The sequence below is a fragment of the Vicia villosa genome, linkage group LG4 (genome assembly GCF_029867415.1).
Source record: "Vicia villosa cultivar HV-30 ecotype Madison, WI linkage group LG4, Vvil1.0, whole genome shotgun sequence".
NCBI classification, from domain to species: Eukaryota; Viridiplantae; Streptophyta; class Magnoliopsida; order Fabales; family Fabaceae; genus Vicia; species Vicia villosa.
This window is the reverse complement of record NC_081183.1, coordinates 94,475,474-94,482,660: the sequence shown is the minus strand read 5'-3', so window position 1 is coordinate 94,482,660 and position 7,187 is coordinate 94,475,474.

The following is a 7,187-nucleotide window of genomic DNA, read 5'->3' as shown; positions in this document are numbered from 1 at the left end:
AGGCATATCTGAACATGTAATCAATTTTGGTTCTTCACTAGTCTCATAACAAACTTAATATTATTATTTTAAAATTACAAGTAAATTTTGTAAATACTATTAATCAATTATTTTCATAGGTTACAAATAAAAAAAATTGAAATAAAAATGCAGATAAAATAAGAAATGCGTGACGCCTTTAATACAAAATTGTTAGTTACTCAATTAATTTCTTAAGACATTTGCCTACGCTTTTTCAATGAGTTTATTATAGAGTCTAGTGATATAGATAATATTATTAACGAGCTTTTCGTGCAAGCTTAGCGTACTTAAAATATTACTAAATAAGAAGAAGATTCACGTATGAATTAACTATATTAAATTTTAAATTTTGAACAAATTTACAAATTGTGATCCAGTTTTATCTTTTGCAAAATATTTAACACAATCTAGGTCAAATTAGTTTATAAATCCAAAACATTTTGAAAGTTCGCACATTTCTTCATTTCTCTATGTGGACTGCAAAAGGTTTTGGATTTATGAACCACAATAACCTAGGAAGAGACTTTGTGTATTTTTTACCGCCGCAACAATATTTAAATTAGGAAACAAAATTTCTTCTTTGGTGAGAAATATTTAAGGAAAGTTTGTTCGATACGCTGAAATAACTAAGGAAGGTTTTTAGTAATATATGAAACATTTCAGGCATGTTTGTAGGTTAATTTGAATATTTAAGCAATTTTGGTTCTTCGCCAATCTCATATAAATTCTTTTGTTCCTATTTTTAAATTAGAAGTAACTTTTTTCAATACCACAAAACTTTTATTTTGATAGTTTGATAATGATAAAATATAATTTGGAATGGAAATGTAGATATAAGGAATAGATGATGCCTTTAATTATATAAATATAAATAACCGTAAAAATTTATAATGATGTTCGCCAGTACATTTTAAATGAGTTCGTTATACAGTTCAATGATATAGATGTATTTATTAACTATTTTTTCGTCCAAGCTTATCTCTAAAAATATATTTTAAAATTGACTTGATTAGAGTACATAGAATATTAATAAATTAGATAAAAATTTGTGCATTAAAAAACTAGTAAAATAATCAATTTGTGAATAAAATTACAAATAATGATTCAATTTTATCTTTTGCAATACATCCATAACAACCTATGTCAAAGGAGTTTACAAATCCAAAACCTTTTGAAATTTCCCCATATTTCTCCATTGGTCTAAGCGGACAGCCAAACGTTTTGGATTTATGAACCATGATAACCCACCCAAGAAGATTAGTTGTTACTTTTTCCCACCAAAACTATATTTATATAAGGAAACAAATTTAATAGTATATTGTGAAATATTTTTGGAGAGTTTGTTGGATTCATTGATTTATTTAAGGAAGGTTTGTAGGCATATCTGAACATGTAATCAATTTTGGTTCTTCACTAGTCTCATAACAAACTTAATATTATTATTTTAAAATTACAAGTAAATTTTGTAAATACTATTAATCAATTATTTTCATAGGTTACAAATAAAAAAAATTGAAATAAAAATGCAGATAAAATAAGAAATGCGTGACGCCTTTAATACAAAATTGTTAGTTACTCAATTAATTTCTTAAGACATTTGCCTACGCTTTTTCAATGAGTTTATTATAGAGTCTAGTGATATAGATAATATTATTAACGAGCTTTTCGTGCAAGCTTAGCGTACTTAAAATATTACTAAATAAGAAGAAGATTCACGTATGAATTAACTATATTAAATTTTAAATTTTGAACAAATTTACAAATTGTGATCCAGTTTTATCTTTTGCAAAATATTTAACACAATCTAGGTCAAATTAGTTTATAAATCCAAAACATTTTGAAAGTTCGCACATTTCTTCATTTCTCTATGTGGACTGCAAAAGGTTTTGGATTTATGAACCACAATAACCTAGGAAGAGACTTTGTGTATTTTTTACCGCCGCAACAATATTTAAATTAGGAAACAAAATTTCTTCTTTGGTGAGAAATATTTAAGGAAAGTTTGTTCGATACGCTGAAATAACTAAGGAAGGTTTTTAGTAATATATGAAACATTTCAGGCATGTTTGTAGGTTAATTTGAATATTTAAGCAATTTTGGTTCTTCGCCAATCTCATATAAATTCTTTTGTTCCTATTTTTAAATTAGAAGTAACTTTTTTCAATACCACAAAACTTTTATTTTGATAGTTTGATAATGATAAAATATAATTTGGAATGGAAATGTAGATATAAGGAATAGATGATGCCTTTAATTATATAAATATAAATAACCGTAAAAATTTATAATGATGTTCGCCAGTACATTTTAAATGAGTTCGTTATACAGTTCAATGATATAGATGTATTTATTAACTATTTTTTCGTCCAAGCTTATCTCTAAAAATATATTTTAAAATTGACTTGATTAGAGTACATAGAATATTAATAAATTAGATAAAAATTTGTGCATTAAAAAACTAGTAAAATAATCAATTTGTGAATAAAATTACAAATAATGATTCAATTTTATCTTTTGCAATACATCCATAACAACCTATGTCAAAGGAGTTTACAAATCCAAAACCTTTTGAAATTTCCCCATATTTCTCCATTGGTCTAAGCGGACAGCCAAACGTTTTGGATTTATGAACCATGATAACCCACCCAAGAAGATTAGTTGTTACTTTTTCCCACCAAAACTATATTTATATAAGGAAACAAATTTAATAGTATATTGTGAAATATTTTTGGAGAGTTTGTTGGATTCATTGATTTATTTAAGGAAGGTTTGTAGGCATATCTGAACATGTAATCAATTTTGGTTCTTCACTAGTCTCATAACAAACTTAATATTATTATTTTAAAATTACAAGTAAATTTTGTAAATACTATTAATCAATTATTTTCATAGGTTACAAATAAAAAAAATTGAAATAAAAATGCAGATAAAATAAGAAATGCGTGACGCCTTTAATACAAAATTGTTAGTTACTCAATTAATTTCTTAAGACATTTGCCTACGCTTTTTCAATGAGTTTATTATAGAGTCTAGTGATATAGATAATATTATTAACGAGCTTTTCGTGCAAGCTTAGCGTACTTAAAATATTACTAAATAAGAAGAAGATTCACGTATGAATTAACTATATTAAATTTTAAATTTTGAACAAATTTACAAATTGTGATCCAGTTTTATCTTTTGCAAAATATTTAACACAATCTAGGTCAAATTAGTTTATAAATCCAAAACATTTTGAAAGTTCGCACATTTCTTCATTTCTCTATGTGGACTGCAAAAGGTTTTGGATTTATGAACCACAATAACCTAGGAAGAGACTTTGTGTATTTTTTACCGCCGCAACAATATTTAAATTAGGAAACAAAATTTCTTCTTTGGTGAGAAATATTTAAGGAAAGTTTGTTCGATACGCTGAAATAACTAAGGAAGGTTTTTAGTAATATATGAAACATTTCAGGCATGTTTGTAGGTTAATTTGAATATTTAAGCAATTTTGGTTCTTCGCCAATCTCATATAAATTCTTTTGTTCCTATTTTTAAATTAGAAGTAACTTTTTTCAATACCACAAAACTTTTATTTTGATAGTTTGATAATGATAAAATATAATTTGGAATGGAAATGTAGATATAAGGAATAGATGATGCCTTTAATTATATAAATATAAATAACCGTAAAAATTTATAATGATGTTCGCCAGTACATTTTAAATGAGTTCGTTATACAGTTCAATGATATAGATGTATTTATTAACTATTTTTTCGTCCAAGCTTATCTCTAAAAATATATTTTAAAATTGACTTGATTAGAGTACATAGAATATTAATAAATTAGATAAAAATTTGTGCATTAAAAAACTAGTAAAATAATCAATTTGTGAATAAAATTACAAATAATGATTCAATTTTATCTTTTGCAATACATCCATAACAACCTATGTCAAAGGAGTTTACAAATCCAAAACCTTTTGAAATTTCCCCATATTTCTCCATTGGTCTAAGCGGACAGCCAAACGTTTTGGATTTATGAACCATGATAACCCACCCAAGAAGATTAGTTGTTACTTTTTCCCACCAAAACTATATTTATATAAGGAAACAAATTTAATAGTATATTGTGAAATATTTTTGGAGAGTTTGTTGGATTCATTGATTTATTTAAGGAAGGTTTGTAGGCATATCTGAACATGTAATCAATTTTGGTTCTTCACTAGTCTCATAACAAACTTAATATTATTATTTTAAAATTACAAGTAAATTTTGTAAATACTATTAATCAATTATTTTCATAGGTTACAAATAAAAAAAATTGAAATAAAAATGCAGATAAAATAAGAAATGCGTGACGCCTTTAATACAAAATTGTTAGTTACTCAATTAATTTCTTAAGACATTTGCCTACGCTTTTTCAATGAGTTTATTATAGAGTCTAGTGATATAGATAATATTATTAACGAGCTTTTCGTGCAAGCTTAGCGTACTTAAAATATTACTAAATAAGAAGAAGATTCACGTATGAATTAACTATATTAAATTTTAAATTTTGAACAAATTTACAAATTGTGATCCAGTTTTATCTTTTGCAAAATATTTAACACAATCTAGGTCAAATTAGTTTATAAATCCAAAACATTTTGAAAGTTCGCACATTTCTTCATTTCTCTATGTGGACTGCAAAAGGTTTTGGATTTATGAACCACAATAACCTAGGAAGAGACTTTGTGTATTTTTTACCGCCGCAACAATATTTAAATTAGGAAACAAAATTTCTTCTTTGGTGAGAAATATTTAAGGAAAGTTTGTTCGATACGCTGAAATAACTAAGGAAGGTTTTTAGTAATATATGAAACATTTCAGGCATGTTTGTAGGTTAATTTGAATATTTAAGCAATTTTGGTTCTTCGCCAATCTCATATAAATTCTTTTGTTCCTATTTTTAAATTAGAAGTAACTTTTTTCAATACCACAAAACTTTTATTTTGATAGTTTGATAATGATAAAATATAATTTGGAATGGAAATGTAGATATAAGGAATAGATGATGCCTTTAATTATATAAATATAAATAACCGTAAAAATTTATAATGATGTTCGCCAGTACATTTTAAATGAGTTCGTTATACAGTTCAATGATATAGATGTATTTATTAACTATTTTTTCGTCCAAGCTTATCTCTAAAAATATATTTTAAAATTGACTTGATTAGAGTACATAGAATATTAATAAATTAGATAAAAATTTGTGCATTAAAAAACTAGTAAAATAATCAATTTGTGAATAAAATTACAAATAATGATTCAATTTTATCTTTTGCAATACATCCATAACAACCTATGTCAAAGGAGTTTACAAATCCAAAACCTTTTGAAATTTCCCCATATTTCTCCATTGGTCTAAGCGGACAGCCAAACGTTTTGGATTTATGAACCATGATAACCCACCCAAGAAGATTAGTTGTTACTTTTTCCCACCAAAACTATATTTATATAAGGAAACAAATTTAATAGTATATTGTGAAATATTTTTGGAGAGTTTGTTGGATTCATTGATTTATTTAAGGAAGGTTTGTAGGCATATCTGAACATGTAATCAATTTTGGTTCTTCACTAGTCTCATAACAAACTTAATATTATTATTTTAAAATTACAAGTAAATTTTGTAAATACTATTAATCAATTATTTTCATAGGTTACAAATAAAAAAAATTGAAATAAAAATGCAGATAAAATAAGAAATGCGTGACGCCTTTAATACAAAATTGTTAGTTACTCAATTAATTTCTTAAGACATTTGCCTACGCTTTTTCAATGAGTTTATTATAGAGTCTAGTGATATAGATAATATTATTAACGAGCTTTTCGTGCAAGCTTAGCGTACTTAAAATATTACTAAATAAGAAGAAGATTCACGTATGAATTAACTATATTAAATTTTAAATTTTGAACAAATTTACAAATTGTGATCCAGTTTTATCTTTTGCAAAATATTTAACACAATCTAGGTCAAATTAGTTTATAAATCCAAAACATTTTGAAAGTTCGCACATTTCTTCATTTCTCTATGTGGACTGCAAAAGGTTTTGGATTTATGAACCACAATAACCTAGGAAGAGACTTTGTGTATTTTTTACCGCCGCAACAATATTTAAATTAGGAAACAAAATTTCTTCTTTGGTGAGAAATATTTAAGGAAAGTTTGTTCGATACGCTGAAATAACTAAGGAAGGTTTTTAGTAATATATGAAACATTTCAGGCATGTTTGTAGGTTAATTTGAATATTTAAGCAATTTTGGTTCTTCGCCAATCTCATATAAATTCTTTTGTTCCTATTTTTAAATTAGAAGTAACTTTTTTCAATACCACAAAACTTTTATTTTGATAGTTTGATAATGATAAAATATAATTTGGAATGGAAATGTAGATATAAGGAATAGATGATGCCTTTAATTATATAAATATAAATAACCGTAAAAATTTATAATGATGTTCGCCAGTACATTTTAAATGAGTTCGTTATACAGTTCAATGATATAGATGTATTTATTAACTATTTTTTCGTCCAAGCTTATCTCTAAAAATATATTTTAAAATTGACTTGATTAGAGTACATAGAATATTAATAAATTAGATAAAAATTTGTGCATTAAAAAACTAGTAAAATAATCAATTTGTGAATAAAATTACAAATAATGATTCAATTTTATCTTTTGCAATACATCCATAACAACCTATGTCAAAGGAGTTTACAAATCCAAAACCTTTTGAAATTTCCCCATATTTCTCCATTGGTCTAAGCGGACAGCCAAACGTTTTGGATTTATGAACCATGATAACCCACCCAAGAAGATTAGTTGTTACTTTTTCCCACCAAAACTATATTTATATAAGGAAACAAATTTAATAGTATATTGTGAAATATTTTTGGAGAGTTTGTTGGATTCATTGATTTATTTAAGGAAGGTTTGTAGGCATATCTGAACATGTAATCAATTTTGGTTCTTCACTAGTCTCATAACAAACTTAATATTATTATTTTAAAATTACAAGTAAATTTTGTAAATACTATTAATCAATTATTTTCATAGGTTACAAATAAAAAAAATTGAAATAAAAATGCAGATAAAATAAGAAATGCGTGACGCCTTTAATACAAAATTGTTAGTTACTC